Source organism: Mus caroli, unplaced genomic scaffold (genome assembly GCF_978045245.1).
Source record: "Mus caroli unplaced genomic scaffold, Mus_caroli_1 scaffold_9, whole genome shotgun sequence".
In the NCBI taxonomy this organism is placed as follows: domain Eukaryota; kingdom Metazoa; phylum Chordata; class Mammalia; order Rodentia; family Muridae; genus Mus; species Mus caroli.
The window spans coordinates 116,988,708-117,008,977 of NW_028227264.1; positions in this window are offsets into that span (position 1 = coordinate 116,988,708).

Below are 20,270 nucleotides of genomic sequence, written 5' to 3' on the forward strand. Positions count from 1 at the left end.
AAAAGTTGCTCTGTGTCATTTCCCCCCTCCATACACACATATAATGGTTTAGATCCCAAATTCCATTCTTTCCCTGATATATCGGTTTCTGAATAAAGACATTTTTGTTGGCTTGAACTTGGTTTTCATGGTGGATTATTCCCCAAATTCTTGGTCCCTAACACTAACTGATGCATAGCTCACTGTGACAGAAGCATGCCTAAGCCAGGTGGTGGTGGTACATGTTGTTAATCCCAGCACTTGGGAGGCAGACGCAGAAGGCTCTCTGTGAGTTCAAGGTCAACCTGGTCTACAGAGGGAGTTCCAGGGCAGCCAGCTCTACACAGAGAAACCCTGTCTCAACCTCCCCAATCGACCCCCAAAGGAACTGAAACTAAGGCAGGAAGCAAGCCAGTGAGCAGTGTGCTTCTATGGTTTCTATGCCTCTGTTCCTACTTGAGTTCCTGTCCTGACTTCCCTCCAGGGTAGAGGGTTACCTACAAGTGTGACCCACATAAACCTGTCTTTCCCTCAGATTTTTTAACATGGCGTTTATCAAAGCAACAGAAAGCAAACTAGAACATGTATGTATACTGCACTAAGATTGGCTGCCTGTTCAGCGCAGGGAAAGGACTGTATAAGGGTACTTCCTGCCAAGGCTGGTGACTTGTTTATCACTGGAATCGACAGGAAGGAAAGATGTGATCCCATTTAAATTGTCCATTGATATCTACACGTGCAGTTGTGGCATATGTGCTCCTGACCAGACACATATGTTCATGCTTGTGTGCTGAGCATGCGTGCGCACACGGACATATAAACAGACACACACACACACCCCACATGCACACATTAAAGAAGGCTGGAGAGATGGCTCAGAAGTTAAGAGCACTTGTTGCTCTGCAGAGGACTCAGGTTCAGTTCCCAGCACTCACATGGAGGTTCACAACCCTCTATAGCTCCAGTTCCTGACCTGTTCTGACTTCCACGGGCACCAAGCATGCACATGATACACACAGACACATGCAGGCAAGGCATTCATACACTTAATTTATTTTAATCTCAAAGCAAGATTGGTTGTACATGTATACAGTGGCATTTGGGCATGATTTCCATATGGACACCAACATTCATGGATATTTAAGTCTCTTAAAGGACTTCTTGTAGTATTTTACGTGTTGAGATAGCAATAAGAATTCTATTTCTATTTATCTAGGTCTCCCAAAGTAGATTTAGTTTCTTAATAATATTTTTCCAGGTACATTCTTGGCTGGTAGTACTTTGAATATTTCATATCATTATTTTCTTGTATACTAAGTTTCTGCTGAGAAAATCTAATACATGTAATCTTGTATATGTTTTTCTCTTGATACTCTTAAGATCCTATGTTCTGGCAGTCTGCTTAGGATTTATTCCTCTGAAGTGATTCGAGCGCCTTTCATGTGTGTGCTCATTTCTCTCTGATCTTCAAGTAGGCTCTCTGCTTCCTTCTCATCCTGCATGTTCAGTAGTGTGCCTGTTGTTCAGCTCCTTGGTGCCACAGACTCTTAGGCTCTCCTCATTGTCTGTTCTCCTCTGCCCCAGTAAGTTAAAAAAGTGCTGCCTGTTGGTTTTCCTGATTCTTTTTAGTTTTTTTGGAGGCAGGGTCTCACTATGTAGCCCTGGCTAGCCCAGAACTACGTAGACCAGACTGGCCTTTAACTAACAGAGATTGGCCTGACTCTGCCTCCTGAGTGTCGGGATTGAAGTGTGGACACCACGCCTGGCAGGTTCACTGAATCTTGATTTCCATTTGTTATGGTTTGGATGGGCGCCCACCAAACACACATATATTAAAGATGTGGCTCCCAGGTGTGGTGCTATTGAGTGGTGGAAGAAATTGAAAAGATTCCCTACGGGAAGTTCTTAAGTCCTCCTTAGTCTGAAAAGGGAATGTAGGATCTCATTTTGTCCTCTCTCTCCTGCCTAGCTTGTATAAATGGTTTACTTCAACATGTCTTCCGGGAGCTTAACCCAGCGTCCACTCTGAAGCAGCCTAGGGGGAAAAGCATTGGTGGGGACAAGACTTGGTCTTGCGAATGTAAGGTTGCTTTCTATAATAACATATGCCTATCTTGACTTTAAGTTACTCTGAGGCCAGAAGCTGCAGGCCTCTGGATCTAGTGACACTTGTTGCTAACAGCAGGGTTTATGGCTAGGGCTCACAGTTTCTGGCCAGGCAGCCAGAAGTCCTTCACTGCCCTGGCTGCTTAACCCTGTGTGAACCAGAGAGGAAGGAAAGGAAAATAATTAAGATGCTTTATACAGGCAAATATGCACAGATGCATATACATTCACACATATTTACCTTTTCATTCACGTTCTCATTCACACATTAACCCAGTCACATATTTGTTGGCTCAACCACCCCTATTCACTCACACTTGCTTACATGCACACATGTACCTACACAGACACATATAGACAAACAGACATATACACATGGATGGATAGATGGGGCAGAGACACCCAAGCCAAACCATCTAAACAACAACTTTACTTCTTTTCGCTGGGCTTTTTATACCTGCATAGACAAAAAGTCCTTTACAAAATGACCTCAGAGATAAAATGGGAGCTTACAGAAGGGTGCTGACATTAAGTTCAAAGCAGTGTTCCATTCCAATATGCTCATTGTAAGTTCAAAGCAACAGTTTTTACACGGCCTTGCCTTATCACAGTGCATACCTGTGGCTTTATCCTTGGACCTAAATGTTTTTCCTTGAACACAAATTTGGCCCAAGTCTATTTCTCTTTTTAATGAGGAGTGGGCAAACTCTATTCTTCATTCTGACGTTAGTAAATCTTTCTAGCAAAGCAAGTAAGACCACCTCTTAATACTTTCTCCCTAAAATTATCTGAAATCAGGAATTCTATAGAATCATTAATTCATCTAAACAGCATTAGTTCATGAAAGTTCATCTTTATGTTGACATGCAGGAAATAGGGTGGGCTAATGCCCAGGGATTGTTATATTAACTTAATAATGACAGGAAAGGCATATCAGCTGCAAAAAGCAATCCTGGGATGAAGTCTCTTTGGGACGCTGCCATCAAGCTCACTCATTGCAGACCATACAAAAATGGTGGAGCACCTTAGCCGATCCTAGATGGCTCCTAACAACGTGCACCATACAATGTGCATCTCATGGCCATTCAGCATCAATGCCAGAGATCCAAAGCCATAGAACGATCTAACTTTGAGTGGGAACCTCGAAAATTGTAAGCCAATTAAAAAGAATTGATATCCATATCTTGTTACAGTTATACAAAGCTAATACAAACCTGTTCAAATCTGCCACTAAGGCAAGAACTTTCAATACAGGAATATATTCCTTAGTTCCATAACTGGGTTGCTCTTTGTTATCTCTTTGTTGACATTTCCTTTTCTTCATACTGGATTTCTTGATTTTTCTTAGTTGTCCGTGCCTTTAAACTTGTAAAGCATCTTTGTGATGATTTTGAACTCTTCAAGTTGTCTTCTGGAAACTGCTGTGTGTGTGTGTGCGCATGCATGTGGTGGTTTGAATATGTTTGGCCCAGAGGGAGTAGCACTGTTAGGAAGTGTGGCCTCGTTAGAGAAGGTGTGGCCTTGTTGAAGGCCTACACTGTGTGGGTAGGCAATGAGACTCTCCTAACCATGTGGGAGCCAGTTTTCTAGTGGCCTTCACATGAAGGTTTCTTAGCTCCTCCTGCACCATGTCTGCCTGGGTGCTGCCACGCTCCTACCTTGATGGGCCTGTAAACTCTGAACCTGTGAACCAGCTCCAATTAAGGAAACTCTTATAAGAGTTGCCTTGGTCATGGTGTCTGTTTACAGTAGTAAAACCCTAAGGTAGAAGTTGGTACCAGAAGTGGCATTGCTGTGACAGGCCTAAGATTGCTTTTGTTTGCAGAAATGTGGCTTTTGGAACTTTGTACAGCAGCAGAATGCTTTAAGTGCGGTTTAATGGGCCGGGCTACTAGGAGCATGGAGGACAGTGGTCCTGAGCGTGTTTTGAACTGTGGGGCCATAACTCCGAGGTTTCAGAGGACAAGACTTTTAGTATGTGGCCTAGAGACTGCTGTTGTGAAATTTTGGTGAAGAGTATGGCTGCCTTTTGCCATTGTCTGAAGAGTCTGCTTGAGGCTAAGGTGAAGAGATTTAGATTGCTTTGACAAAGAAGTCTCCAAAAAGCCCCTGGTATAAATTCTGATGTGTTCTTTTTTTTTTTTTTTTTTTTGTGGTTTTTCCAGACAGGGTTTCTCTGTATAACCCTGGCTGTCCTGGACCAGGCTGGCCTTGAACTCAGAAATCCGCCTACCTCTGCCTCCTGAGTGCTGGGGTTAAAGGCGTGCACCACCACGCCTGGCTCTAAAGTTCATTCTTATGAAGAGTTTTTAATGAAAAATAGCAAGCTTAAAAAGAAAAAAAATACAAAATGTATGGTTCAAAGAGTAAAAGGGCATCAAGAAGTGCAATGGAGCTAAATCCTGTGTTCAAGGAGATAAACAGATTACCGGAGTGGAGACTTTGGGGCAAGATCCTGCCCAGCTAAGTTTAGATCCAGAGCAAGTTCTAATAGAGAATAGCTTAAGTCCAGGCATGGAGAACCACACTTTTAATCTCAGCACTTAGGAGACAGGCATCCAGGTCTTTGAATTCAAGATCAATCTACAAGTTCCAGGACAGCTGTGAAGCATAGGCCGTGAAGGAGTTAGAAAACAGAATGCTGGTGATAATAGAACAATGGGGCATGTTCCAGCAAGCAGCAGAACTCTGCAGCTTCAGCCAAGTGGCTCTTCTGGCTTTAGAGTCAAAAACAGAAAGGACTACCGGGACAACTGATGCTGGTTAGCTGAAGCTAAGAAATTAGCAATGATTAAGAAGAGACCAGCATCACTGCAGCAAAATCTTCTGGGGAGTGTTTTCTGGGAGCACAAAGAAGCTGTGTTCCAGAGATAACCAAGGTTGTACCTTGTGCTGCAGCAGTAGCTGGTAATGTGTAAGAGTTACCCAGGTGGTACTGGTTTTGAAGGTATGAAGGGGTTATGGAGAGCAGCTGAGACTTGGCACTGTGAGAGGCCAGGGAAGGCCAATGGTGAAGGTGCGGCCTCAGTTGCAGTTGATAGCCCAGGACTGAAGGAGTCATGCAAAGAAACAGGCTTGGCACCATGAAGAGAGCCCATGAGAGGCTATTGGTGAAGCCTTGTTGCAGCAAAAGTTTCCAGTGAATTAAGAGATGCCAGTATCATGGTATGATTACCAAGAACAGCAGCAGCAGTGGAGTAGAGTCAACCAGAGCTCTTTGAAGGAGCCCAGATCATCATGTGTGGATCCAGACACTGGAATAAGAAGCTGTAAAGTGGAAGTTGCCTTGGATATCCCAAGATGTAAGCGATATCAGAGCTGTGTGAGGCCTGCTGAGGAAAGCTGCTAACAGGGAATGGAACCAGCCCAACGGAAAGAAGTTTGTTGCTGCTGAATGACAGATCTGCCAACAGTAGTGAATAAGCATGAAAGAAGTTGGAGGGGGCTGGTGAGATGGCTCAGCGGTTAAGAGCGCCAACTGCTCTTCCAAAGGTCCTGAGTTCAAATCCCAGCAACCACATGGTGGCTCACAACCATTCATAACGAAATCTGATGCCATCTTCTGGAGTGTCTGAAGACAGCTACAGTGTACTTACATATAATAAATAAATAAATATTAAAAAAAATAAGTTGGAGATCTGAGGAGTGCTCAGACATCGGACACAGAGATGTGAAGTTTGCCCAGCTGGTTTTCTGTCTTGCTTTGGTCCAGTATTTTTGACTTTATAGGGGATTACAGTTAAGAGACTGCATGAATCTCAGAAGAGACTCTGAACTTTGGACTTTTAACATTGTTGAGAGTGCTATAAACAATGGGGACTTTTGAAGTTGAATTAAATGTATTTTGCGTTATGCTATGTTTAAGTATGGCTCTCACAGACCCATGTGTTTGAACAAGTGTATGGGGACCAGGGAGTGGAATGTGATTTGAATATGCTTGGCCCAGGGAATAGCACTATTAGGAGGTGTGGCCTTGTTGGAGTTAGTGTCACTGTGGGGGTGGGCTTTGAGACCCTCCTCCTGGCTGCCTGGAAGCCAGTCTTCTCTTAGCAGTCTTCAGATGAAGATGTAGGACTCTCAGCTCCTCCTGCACCATGCCCGCCTGGATGCTGCCACGCTTCTGCCTAGATTACGGATGGAACCTCTGAACCTGTAAGTCAGTCCTAATTAAATGCTGTCCTTATAAGAGTTGCCTTAGGGGTCATGGTGTCTGTTCACAGCAGTAAAACCCTAAGTTAGTATGCATGCGTGTACTCCACCTCATCTTTCACCAAACTCAGTACTCACAGATTACCTAGAATGGCAGGCCAGAGAGCTCTGCCCTGCCTCCCAACCCTGTGCTAAAGTTACAAACATGAGCAACCCCTCCACCCCATCCTACCCACCATTGCCATTTTTTAAAATGCTGGTGCTGGGGGTTTGAACTCAGGTCCTGATGCTTCTTTAGCAGTCATTTTACCAACTAAGGCATCTTTCAAACCCATTGTTTAAATGAGTGTCTTACCTTTCATTGTTGTAATAATAGTACCCTGACAAAGAACAATCGAAGAGACAAAGGGTTTGTTTTTGGCTCACCTTTCCTCATAAAGGACAAAAGATAGAGGAGTCCAAAGCTGACCACATTGCATCCAATCAGAAAGCAGAGAGACATGAATGTCTGTGTTCAGCTACTTTCCTTTTTATGCAATATGGGACCACAACCCATGGAATTGTGCTACCCTGTGTGGGAAGGTCTTCCTACCTCACTAACCATATCAAGATAATCTCTCAAAGTCATACCCGGAGTCTTATCTCCAAGTCCTATCTCAAACTGACAATGGAGATTTATCATCACAGGCCATTTTCTCCACTTTTGTCTTAGTAATTTTTGTTGAGATTTTGATGAAGAAATCAACCATCTTTGCCAGACTTTAGGGTCGAGCTTTATATAGGAAACTTCCCATCACATGGCTAGAGAATCTGGGTGTTTCGAAAATGGTTTCTGGGAAGGTGACCTCTTTGGGCTTGTACCTGTCCTTTAAACATAGAAATGTGTTAAGATTTCGATGCAGGTTGCTTTATGCTATGGTAATCCCAGCACCAGAGCGGCACCTAGTGTCTGCATGTGGTACTGCTGACTTGGGTATATTCTCATTTCCTAACTATGTTAGTGCTTGGACTCAAAGGAGTATCTGAAGAAAAGAAGCAGGAGGAAGGAAACAAATAGACTCTTCTAGGAAAGAAATGGTCTGGACCAGAAGGATTACGGTCAGGTACGGAGGAATAAGATTCATCAGCGTCAGCTCAAGGAGAACACTTCCCAGCAGTGTGCCAGAGGAGAGGCTCGTGGTGAACAACAGGCATGTTTAGGTCCACTGTCCTGTCCGAGAGAATGAATGCTGGTACTCTGAGGCATCACGTGGGACCTGAGGCGTTAGACTTACCACTGGCCTAAACCTACTATCCCTTACCTGCATGTGTCCTGACTTAGTCTAGCACTGGAATTTTCCTCTACCCAGTGATAGGTGAAAAATACCCTTAGGGCTACTCCGAAAGAAAAACAGCATCAAAATCTCATTCCTAAGAAACATATTCCTTGATTTTATTTGAAATTAAAAAATTCAAAGCAAGGGTGATTTAAAAAAAAAGATTTATTTTTTTGTTTTATGTAAGTACACTGCCGCTGTCTTCATTTTCACACACCAGAAGAAGGCATTGGATCTCATTACGGATGGTTGTGAGCCACAATGTGGTTGCTGGGATTTGAACTCAGAACCTCTGGAAGAGCAGGCAGTGCTCTTAACCGCTGAGCCATCTCTCCAGCCCCCACAAGGGTAACTTTTAAGTCATTTTTTAACTTACATTATCTTTCTTCACATTTAAATTCTCTGAGCAAAACATTGTTTTAAAGTACTGTTTTTGTCATATTTTGGGAGAAATATTTAAGATTTCTTCCTACCATTTTCTAGGCATAATAGTAGCTTAAGTTGTCTAGAATACATTTTATATAATAGGTTATTGTACTGTTATATGTATGTGTGTGCATTCGCATGCATGTGTGTGGGAAAATGTTTATTTACAGCCCAAGCAGTACAATAGAAGAACATATATGTAGTCTCTGTGGATCTCCTTGGCTGTATCCCGCTACTTCCCTGCCCTATAACTAACATGCTGAATTTTGTTAATCATTTTCTTGCACTACTTTCCTAATACAAAACCCCTACATACTTGCAATTTTGTCTTTCTGGGAAGGTACATAAATGGAATTTTCCTAACTTCTTGAAGTCAAGGTAATTTCATGATTCATATGTGTGTGTGTGTGTGTATATACATATATACATAGATAGATAGATAGGTATACCTAGTTAACAGTTGTTATATATTTGAGTTGTTCTCCTTTCCCCTCTTAAAGATATTACAAAACTCTATTCTTGTATCTCCTATGTGAAGACAAATTTCCCCAGCATGTACATCACAAGCCATGCTCGGCCAACACACACTTCCAACTATCCTGTGTTCTACTGTACCATATGTGAGTGGAAATACACAACGGCTTAAGCACTTTCTCCAATCTCACAGTTGTAAAATAGCACTTGCGATCTTAAAATACATGTCGTAGATTTCTAATGAGGTTGTGTTTCACATTTAGGGACTGTTTCTGTAAAGGGTCAGTTCATGCTTGTTGAATGAAGCATTTGTGAGATGGGGTGCTGCAAAGCCCAGACTGAACTTGAACTCATGTTCCTCCTGCCTCTGCCTCTCAAACACAAGCCTAGTTAAGCACCACCTCACCTGACTTGTTACTCCAGGTGTCAACTCGACCTTCCCTATTATGGTAAATTTGCACTATCTGGGAACATGGAGGAGGACGGAAGCATGGAGGCTGGACAGAGGTAAGCAGCCACGTGGCAGAGCATACAACAGAAAAACAGGATGATTAATACGTGAGCTAGTCCGGGAACAGGCAAAGCTTATGGCCAAGGTGTTTGTAAAGATACTTTAAGTCTCAGAGTTCTTGTTCTGGGAGCTCAGGGACAGGAAGGACCTCCCACTTTTACTCTGGAGGCCAAACCTAGGTCATCATGCACACAAATATTCTATTATTGCTGTAGCCTCAGCCCTGTTATAAACATTAGTCTTTAGTGAGTTGTGTATTTCAAATATTCTTCTCACGGTATAGGACCTTCCCTCCTCTTTCCACTTTAAAAATTGCCCTTTTTACTATTATGTATTAAAAAGATTCTCTTGCACCAGCTGTGGTGGCTCATCACTGTCAGTTTCAAAACTGCCAGGAATTAAGAGGCCAGCCCGAGTTACAAAGTGAGTTTCAAGGGAGCCTGGGCTACAATGTAAAACTGGTCCGAATAAGCAAACGAAATACCCAAACTTCTGAAATCCAAGGTCATTTATTTTTATTTATTTATTTATTTATTGCCTCTAACATCAAGTACTTACTTGGCCCACCCAGAGTTATTTCTATAGACTTAAATATCCTGTTGTAACATCTGCCTCTCAGTACAGTCTTCAGCAATTCCCACTCTACCACAAGTCAGCTTCACACAAATAGTTTCTATCTGTCCATATTGTTTCCTGTAATCTACCTACTAACGCATTGAGCCTGGACTGTCCGACTTAGTGCAGGTCATGGTACCTGGCTAAACAAGTCCTACTGTGTCTCTATCTTCTTGTACTCACTTGCCTCTCAACCGCATATATAGTTCTGAGCCAGGCTGTTACTTACACTCTGTAACCGAATCCCTTGGGATTTAATTCAACTAACGTAGGAGAGATTGTATTACAACCCTGTCTCCTCCTAACTACACAGGCGCATTAATTTCCATTCACCTTACTGACTTCCGATAACTTTCTTCCGGCAGAAAGGACTTCACATTTTACATCAGCTACATTGGTTTCTAAACTGACTCTGTACATTGAGTTTGCTCAATTTTTGATTCTAGTAGTTCACATTGTGTTTGCAAATGATTCCTAAAAAATAATTCCTGCCACATTCTCCCTTGACTCCAAGATCTACACCTTCATTCCTTAGAATGAGGAGCCCAGATGGGTTTTGATGCTCATGTACAATAGCGCTGAGAAAGTGGTCAGCGTATGTAGTTCCCACTTCCTTCCAGACGGCCCCGTATGTCAGTCTTCATCTCCTTTCTCAGACAGGGCAATGCTTTCTTTCTTTCTACATACATTCATTTCATTGCACGTTCTTCACTTTTGTCACTGGAGAAGTATCTCATTTCCTGGTTCAAGAAGACAAATCTATACACTTTCACCTAGGGCTAAGAGCAACCTGATCTCCTGTATGCACTGAGTCCAGAGTCTTACATTTTATTCAGAACTTAGGACAGCATAGATTTATTTAAAAACCAAAACCTTAAAGTGGGAACCTGTATAATGGGTCTCTGCTACCTTGTGGGTTCTTCTTCCCACCCATACCATGTCACTGCCATCAGTAGGTAGGAGAGAGGACAGAGGGGAGAGAGATTCCTGAGTCTAATTTCTTTTCTTGTGTCTTCTTTGCTACACTGTGGTTCTTCTTTTCCCACTCTTTACCCTGACCCCGTTTCACAACCTATCACTTGTCCCTGGGTAGACATCTTACTCTATCTGGGGAAATTCACTGTTATAAAATAGCTATTGGAGTTTATGGCCCTTTGCCCTGAGGGATAGGGAAGAGATCCCTGGACCTAATTTCTTTCCTTTTGTTTCTTCTTTGAGCAAGACTACTAACAAACTGCAACCAACCCCGCTGAATGACCACCAACCACCAACCCTGCCTCTCCGGGCCCTAGCATTCATACACCCTCTGAAAAGTTCCCAGAATTCCAAATGTCACACAATCACAGAAACTATCTGGAGCTGACAAAACCACACCTCTGCTAAAGCACAAATTAGGATGTTGCTGTCGTCAGTCTGAAACAGCTCTATATCCCAATACCTGGGATTAAAACAAAAAACCAGGCCGGGCGTGGTGGCGAACGCCTTTAATCCCAGCACTCGGGAGGCAGAGGCAGGCGGATTTCTGAGTTCGAGGCCAGCCTGGTCTACAGAGTGAGTTCCAGGACAGCCAGGGCTACACAGAGAAACCCTGTCTCGAAAAACCAAAAAAACATTCTACTTCTATCTTTAAAGAAACTAAACTTCTAGAATTCTCCCACCATTTTCCCCATGTATTAAACCATTAATAAAGCTGGGTATAGTGGGAAATTATAAACAGACATTTTCAGTGAAATAAGAGCTTTTTGGGTCAGTGTGCTTTCTACTGGAGTGGCTTTGCCTTTGATGTTGGGAAACAGTAGCAGCTGAGATCACCTGTGTTAAACTGCATCTCTTTTGACATAGACCATAATTAACTGTACTACTCCTGTGAAATGTTCATCTGTAATTCCTAGATGCACAGTGAATCTCTGGGAAGTCAATCCACTCCTCTAGATCATCCCTACTGTCCCTCAGGGGCAAAGGGCCATAAACTCCAATAGCTACTTTTTAACACCTAATTTCTCCAGATAGAGTAAGATGTCTATCCATAGACAAGTCTAGAGCCATGATGCTGCACCTGCTGATCTGCATGTCACTCCTCGGCTCAAATGGCTTGTACTTTTTTGCTGCAGGTACTTGCGCTAAGCCCCCAGGGCCATTTCCTGGTGAAACTGTGTATGATAATGAAATGGACATGAAATGGTAATTAATGATAAGAAATTACCTTGAATATCTCTTTTGGACTACACTCACTGGTCCACTGGAAATCTTTGCAACATCGCTTGCATACCCCTGGAAGTGTGGACCTTCTTTTGGATTTTATTTAAAAAACCATTGCTCTTTAGAGATCCCTTGTTCACGGTCCTGTTGCAAATGACTCTATCTCTCACAATGGAAGCACTGGGCTTTTTGATATCCGAGACTTCTAACTATGGCTTGACATAGTTTATTCACATGACACATATTAGGGCCAATATTGGTCGTATATTTTATCCGGTCATCTGTAAGCACTGTTCGTCCATTTAATGGTCTGATAACATTTTACATCTGATATTTGCATTCTCACACACCAAGGTTTCTATCAGCCTCTGCCTTGCACCAGGGTCTGATGCAGCTTGGTTCACCAGGGAGACTAGTCTTTGTAAAACATCACTGAAGGCTTCTTCAGAGCCTTGTATAATCTTTGTAAACAAGGAGCCCGGGCTCCTTAAATTTGTCCCAAGCTCTTAAAGCTGCTAAGTGACATTTTTCTATAGAAGCATCATCAAATCGATGCTGTTCTTGTCTATCACAGTACCATCCTTCACCCAGCAACTGGTCTTTGACTATATTCATTCTCCTCCTAGCTCTTTTGCTGTTCAATATTTGCAGCTTCTTCTGTCCACCATGTTAACCACTGCAACTGCAGACCAGCCTCTACCAGTCCATTCAAGTCTTGGGGAAAAATTTGAGTAACCCAGTTATATTTAGAATTTGTTCCACATAAGGTGAGTGCATCCATATGAAACCACGGCTTCTTTAAAATGCCCTTAGATCTATCGTTTCTATATGAGACACTATCCTGTCTTGTCATAAATTTGTTCCACCGGAAAGTTGAGAGTGATCTCCTAACCCCGGGGTGCCTGCCCCTGCTCTGGCAGCCCAGCTGGTCCAGCTTCTCTCCCCACAGCTCTGCAGCAGTTCCTTCCCTCTTCCCTCCTGTGGGGAACTCCCACTCTTGCTCAGTCACCAGGACAGAGCCCCCTGCACTCTCTTCTGGGGCTCCTCCCAGGAGCTCCCACCCCTCCGTCCCCTCTCCAGCTGCATTGGCAACTCTGCAACCCTTCTGAAGAGCCGGGCAGAGCGATCCCTTTTGTTTTCCCACTTTTAGTTTCTCAGGCCCCTCCATGTCCACCCCCAATTTTTCCAACTGCTCAGCAATTCTTCTAATCTTTCTTTTTGAAACAATATACAAAGAAAAAGAAAAAATAGACAAAAAACAAAACAAAACAAAATACCAGAAAAATCCCCCCTGGAACCAAAGTGTGGTTATATCCCAGTGGTAGTAGCTACAATCAACTTTTTTTCTTTGTCGTCTGCCATTACCTCTATGAAATTTGAAACCAAATTTCCCATTTTTTTCTTTATCAAGTCCCACATTTGTGCCACTTGTAGCTGGACTTAGCTACTTTGTGAGTTTTTTCCCACTTTTTATCCTACCCGGCAGTTTCTCCCCAACACTAGATAGGAAAGAAGGGATAACCCCTAACTCTAATTTCTTTGTTTCTTTTTTTTAAAGCAGGACTAGTAACAAACTGCAACCAACTCCCCTGAACCATCATCACCAACCACCAAGCCCAACTCTTGGGGCCCTACCGTCTGAAAAGTCCCCAGAACTCCAAACATCAGACAAGCCTAGACCTACCTACACCTGGCAAAACTATGCCTTTGCCAGAGCCCCAGACAAATCTCAGCTGCTGTGGTCAGTGTGAAGTAGCCCATATCCCCACACCAGGATTAAAACAAAACCATTTCTGGGTTTTGTCTGGTTTTGCTTTATTTTTTTTTTAAGATGATTTATTTATTATATAGAAGTACACTGTAGCTGTCTTCAGACATGCCAGAAGAGGGCGTCAGATCTCATTATGGGTGGTTTGTGAGCCACCATGTGGTTGCTAGGATTTGAACTCAGGACCTTCAGAAGAGCAGTCAGTACTCTTAGCCACTGAGCCATCTTGCCAGCCCTGTTTTTTGCTTTTTGAGACAGGGTTTCACTCTGTAATAAGCCCTGCCTGTCCTGGACTCACTTTGTAGACCAGGCTGACCACAAAATCACAGAGATCTGCCTATTTCTGCTTCCTGAGTGCTGGGATTAAAGGCATGTGATACCATGCTGGGGTATTTCTGGGTTTCTTTTTGTTTTTAAAAATCCAGAATTCTCATTATAAACCTGTGCAATGGCTCCGTGGTTAAAGTGCTTGCTCTCCTACCCCACCCTGGACGGACCTCAGTCCAGTGTTCTGAGTCCAATCCCAAAGATCTCTACGTTTAGGAGAGAACCAATTCCCTCACATTGTCTTCCGACCACCACAGGAACCATGGCCCCTAGTAATTAAATATTACAGTGCTTATCTTTAGTGTTAAGTGACAGCCCGGAATGTTACTCAGTGGTAGGATGCTTACTTGCCTACTACCTCAAGGCCCTGGGTCTGAGCCCCAGAATCACAAAATGGACAAAATCTCCAAGTGAGGTTAAATGTATTCTCTAGGGCTATAATGTATTGAGCATCAAAATAATATTTTAAATAACCTCATGTATATTGGATAAATTTAGAAATATCTTCAGTAAGACAAGAACCGCAGCGACTTCACCAAGAGTGTCAGCTCATGACCGTGAGTGCACGCCTTTTATAGAGGCTATGGGTTTTAAAAGAATTTTTAGTAATGTTTATGCTGTTAGTACATGAGTCTGTCCTTTTTTTTGGTCATATAATTTGAGTTCTATATTAGGTGCTTCCCTTGTTGATTTAACAAAATATCTGCACAAAACTACTGTTTGTTTTAGTTTAGTATGAGGGGAATCCCAAGATGGTGGGACAAGCATGAAGGGGAGAGGATGAAGTGGCTGATCAGACTTCAACCGGGGTCAGGAATATCTGAGTGCCAGCAGCAGTCACCAGCTCACATTTTCCTCTCAGACCCCAGCTCATGAAATGGTGCCACCCACAATGACAGTACTCACCTTGATCATCCCTCAAAGATGAGCCAGCGGCCACCTTCCAGTTGATTCTGTAACCTGCCCAGTTAACAACCAATGTTCGCCATCACAGGCTCTCAGTAGGTCTCACTGTACAGCCCCAGCTGTCCTGGAAATCACTATGGAGACCACACAGGTCTTGAACTCGCAGATTTGGGTGATGAGGTTAAAGGTGTGCACACCACGCCCAACAGATCCTGAATCTCTTTACTGAAAGGTTTTCCCAATGAAAAGTATTATTATGAATTTACCCTTTACACAATTTACAAAATTTATGCAAACCTATCACTAGGTGGCAGTATACTACTAACACATCAGTCAAAAGATGACTAGGTTAAAACTCAATTGATAGTGTTTGCCTAATACTCTAAGGCCATATACTGGATCTGTAATGTTACAAAGCAAAACTACCGTAAAAACCAAAAAAGTGTATTAAAAAATTATTCAGCAGGGCAATTTAATGTGTTCAAACCTCTCTACTGTTCACTTTCTTATATTAATGTATAATTTACTTTCATGTTCATTGGTGTGTTACCTGCATGCTTATCTGTGTAAAGTGTCAGATGCCCTGGAACTGTAGTTATATATAGATAGTCCTGAACTGCCATGTGGGTCCTGGGAACTGAACCCAGGTCCTCTGGAAGAGCAGCAAGACAGGATTTTTAACTCCAGAGCCATCTCTCCAGCCTCAACTGTTCATTTTCTTAATCAAATATTTGAAGAAATTATTTTAGAAGAGATCTGCACAAAGATAAAAAGATACTACAGTGATCCCTGCTAGTAACAAAAACAGAACCAACCCAAATAGCCAGTGATAAGAACTAGTTTAAATTGTAGTATATAAATTTAAGTACCAGATGGGCATTATAGGCAATCTAAAAATAGGTTGGCTCAGGCCTATAATTCTTGCAGTCAGGAGGTAGGAAGCATGTTTCTGAGTTCAAAAGCAGCCTGAATGAGATCCTATCTGAAGAACAACAAAACCAAACAAGGCCAGGCATGGTGGCCCATCCCTTTAGCTCCAACATTCCGGAGGCAGAGACAGGTGGGATCTTTATAAGTTTGAGGCCAGCCTGGTCCACAAAAATTGCAAGATGTTACACAGAGAAACCCTGTTTCAAAAACACCAAACAAAAATAGAAGAAACCTGCAGTGTGTATTCAGATACTTGGTAATTGTGATTGAATGCAGAACTCAGTTCCCAGGCCCACTGGTGTTAATGTTGCTATAGACCACTTTCTACACTGAGTTTTAGGCCTTTAATGAGAAAATGTTATAAACTGACTTAATCACTCAACACACTCAAAAATTTATAGTTCAAGTACTGTTTTAGACTGTTTCTACTTTAACATGCCATCAGAACTTTTCTTTGATCTCCACCATATTATGTAAAGCAACAGAATGTGAATACAAATAACTTGGCTTTCCTGGAACTTCCTCTGTAGACCAATCTAGCCTCTAGCCTCAAACTATGCCTTGTCTCTGCGCCCCCTCTGCCCCACCCGCCCAATGCTGGGATAAGAGGCAGGTACCAACCCTGCCCAACTTCAATCTTATTTACTTTTTGTTCAGACAGGGTCTCACTATGTGGCTTTGGCTGTCCTGGAACTCACTATATCCTCCAGGCTGGCCTTGAGCACATATCAGTGTAGACCAGGTTGACCAGTGAAGCACTTCTCTACCGTGTCCAGGGCCCTGGGTTTAATTCTCTACACGTAAGAAGGCTTGTCATTGAGATCAAAAGGGTAACTGAGTCCTCTGACCTTGTATATATCTTTACTTGCTAAAACCTATTTTGACTGGTGAGGATAAACTTGAAACACGCGTATAGATAGATACCCACAATACTCCAGGCATCACACAGTATGTACCATGCAAAGATTCAAAGGGAGGAACATGCTGATTTGTCTGAAAAAAAAAAAAAACTGGAGGGGGCAAAAAAAGGGCAGGAATAGGCTGAACACAGGGGAAAAGGGACAAATTAGATCAACTGGTCTGGTCTGAGAAAGGAGGACCCAGAACTCAGTAAGTTCTTAAGTACTATAGCTTTCAGTAAAGAAACAGGGAGCAAGCCACTGCAGGATTCTGATACTGCTATAAAGAGACTGCATGTGGCCCTGGGTATTCATTGATGGGAGATATCCCAATATACTGCCTGTAAAATGTGATGGATCAAGGGAAGTGCCAAGTTTTAGGACACAGCATCTAAAATGTAATCGAGAAGGGATGTGCCAATGGTCAGAGTTCAGGCTTAGCGTGTTAAATTTGAGATTCCTATTGTTAAGTGGATTTTGCCACCAAGCAAAAAGGCTTGGGAGGACTGAATTAGAAACTGACAGAAGCAGGATGTGGGGGTGGACACCTTTAATTCCAGCACTTGGGAGACAGATCTCTGGGTTCAAGGCCAGCCTGGTCAAGGTTCAAGACGAAGTAGGGAGACTAAACTCCCTTGGGAGTACTTAAAAATAATGTGAATTTTACATTTCACTTATGACAGTTCAGGTTGGGCCTGATGGAGGATGCCATGTTCTGTCCTTAGTATGTATGTGAGCAAGGGGAACCAATGGAAGGCAACTACATCACTGTACTGTCCTCAGATCATTACTCTAAACCAGCTCAAGAAATAAAATGGCTTAAAACCCTACATTTCTAAGACATGTGAACTCTATACAGAGCTTGTTCACTCATAGGCTAACCTGAGATCTGGGCTGGCACCCACTAGTAAATTCACACAGCTGCTAGATGAGCATAAAACTTACACATCTTCTAAGTCAGCTGTGTTTCTAGGATGAGTGAGATGATTCAAAGTGGAAAACAAGACCAAAATTTTTTTAAAGATTTATTTATTATATAGTAAGCACACTGTAGCTGTCCTCAGATACCCGAGAAGAAGGCATCAGATCTCATTACGGATGGTTGTGAACCATCATGTGGTTGCTGGGATTTGAACTCACGACCTTTGGAAGAGCAGTCGGTGCTCTCAACCACTGAGCCATCTCTCCAGCCCCCAAGGCCAAATTTTCTAAACTCTAAATCTGTATATGCTTTAACTTATTGTTTATTATTTATGTGTATAAGAGTTTGCTTGTAGCCGGGCGTGGTGGCGCACGTCTTTAATCCCAGCACTCGGGAGGCAGGGGCAGGCGGATTTCTGAGTTCAAGGCCAGCCTGGTCTACAAAGTGAGTTCCAGGACAGCCAGGGCTACACAGAGAAACCCTGTCTCGAAAAACCAAAAAAAAAAAAAGAGTTTGCTTGCATGCATATTTATGTACCATGAACATGCCTTGTGTCTTTAGAGTCCAGAGGAGGGCACTGTATACCCTAGAAGTGGAATTACAGTTATGAGCTGCCACTGAGGGCTGGAGATTGAACCTGAGTCCTTTGGAAGAACAGCCAGTGCTGACACCTTCCCAGCTCCTTCCCCAAGTTTTATAACCATCTATCTACTTGGTATCTGACAGATAATCACAAAGGTAGCATCTGTGCACCTGCGTGCAAGTGTTCACGTAGGTTACAATACTACCTACCAGATGTGGATGCTGAGGATCGAGCTTGGATGCCTGCCCCAAAATGTGCACACTTCACCACTAAGCCAATTCTTCTGTCCCTGCATATTTATGTGACACTTTAAGAAAACGAAATATTACTTGAGCTGCTTGCTATGCACTGACTTAAATACAAAGCATCTCACAAAATCTATGTAAAGAATAGGAAATCAAAATTTGAGGAAGTGAACATTTATAAACATATTCCTAATTACAGTTCAATTATCAATATAAGGTAAAAATAGTGACAGTGGGGCTTAGCATGCTAGGGATGGACAAGTAACTAAATTGGGAATCCCGGGGGCATTTTCTAACTTCCATTCTGCCCATCAGAGCTTCCTCTGTAAAGTGTGATGAAAAATGAAAGGCTAAAAAGTACAAACCCCATTCTTTAACACACACCCTCACACAGGGAGCGAATGGGTAAGCTGTACTGTTGTGGCTAGGCTGATAAGCAGCAAACTGCAAAGTCAAGTTGACAGCGACAGCCTTTGTCCACAGCTTTATTCATCTACCTCCCCCTGGGAAATAGATGCATGTAAATGAACTGCCACAAATAAAATGGAGCCTAAAACTCAATACCTGCCAAGCCTTGATGATTACTTCACCTAAATACAAACCACACCTACACAAAAAAAATATTCTCAATTTCTACTTCAAAGTAGGCGGATCACTAAATACGAATATCATAAACTTCCTACCACCTAAGTACAAACCTATAAGCTTTTCTGTATTTATTCTCCTTTGAAAATAACTTTTCCATTTCCACCCAAAAAAGTAGTACTCCCTACGACTGATCTCAGTGAGTAGCTTGCTTGCGTCCTCACACAGAAGTATGACTGCAGCAACTGGGCTCCCCACACTGCTGTCACCACTGGTCCAAGTTCTTACAAACTTAGTGTGATCTCCATTTTAACTGTAACTAAAGATTACTTAACCCCAGTTCTCAACTTCAAAATCAAAATGGGCAGCAAAAATACTAACTGCAGCCTTTAAATGTCATCTAATGGGCTCCATCAGCACTGTCATACACAGCATCATACAAGCTCCTCATTTTTCACTGTATGCCACCGCATTTACTTTTTCTCTCTTCCTTGTATTCCATCTCCCGATTAAATTGTAAACTTCACTGTCCTACCTACCTCATCTTTCCCAATTGAATCTGTAAAGATGTTTTGAAATGCTACCTGAATTGTGGCCCTTTATACATACTAGTCACTCCCTGGGTGACTTAGGGAACTTTTCAACTTACATTGAATTTGGGAGGAGCAGGCGACTGTGCTTGTGTACAGAGGGCAAACCACAGGAGTCAGTTCTCTCCTTAAACCACAAAACCCAAATGTTCTTCAATTCCTGCTCCAGGCACACAAGCGTTCTTTAGATTCCTACCTAGCACACTGAATCCTCCTGCCAACAGGCTTTTTTTTCTCTCCAAAGGAGGTGCTTCCCTCTTTATCAGGCCCTACTCTTCAGATTTCAGTGTGATGTCCAGGAAAAAAGCTAAAGCTTTCTATAACTGAGTGTGGGGACTTTCCTCCCACTAAGTGTAGGGTCTAACTGGGTAAACACAGCACTAGCTACAAAAGTCTGACAACATAATTACTAAATAAGTCAGAAACAGAACACAGTGGTGCACATTTTAAATCTCAGCACTCATACTGAGATTTGGAGTCCAGATAGGGGATTCCCCAACTGATCACAGCCTGCCAGGCTGGGGTGCAGCAGAAACAAGGGATGCATCTCAAAGTGGAAAGCAAGAGGTAACCCTGTATGCTGTACTCTGATCGGACAGGCAAGTACCTGCATGACAACAGACTCATAGACAGGGCTAACTGGTAACTGACTTAGGCCAGCCTCAGACCAGATTCACTCCTTCCACTTCCACGTGCTGACAGTTACAGGCACACAGTATCACAGCCAACTGACTCTATGG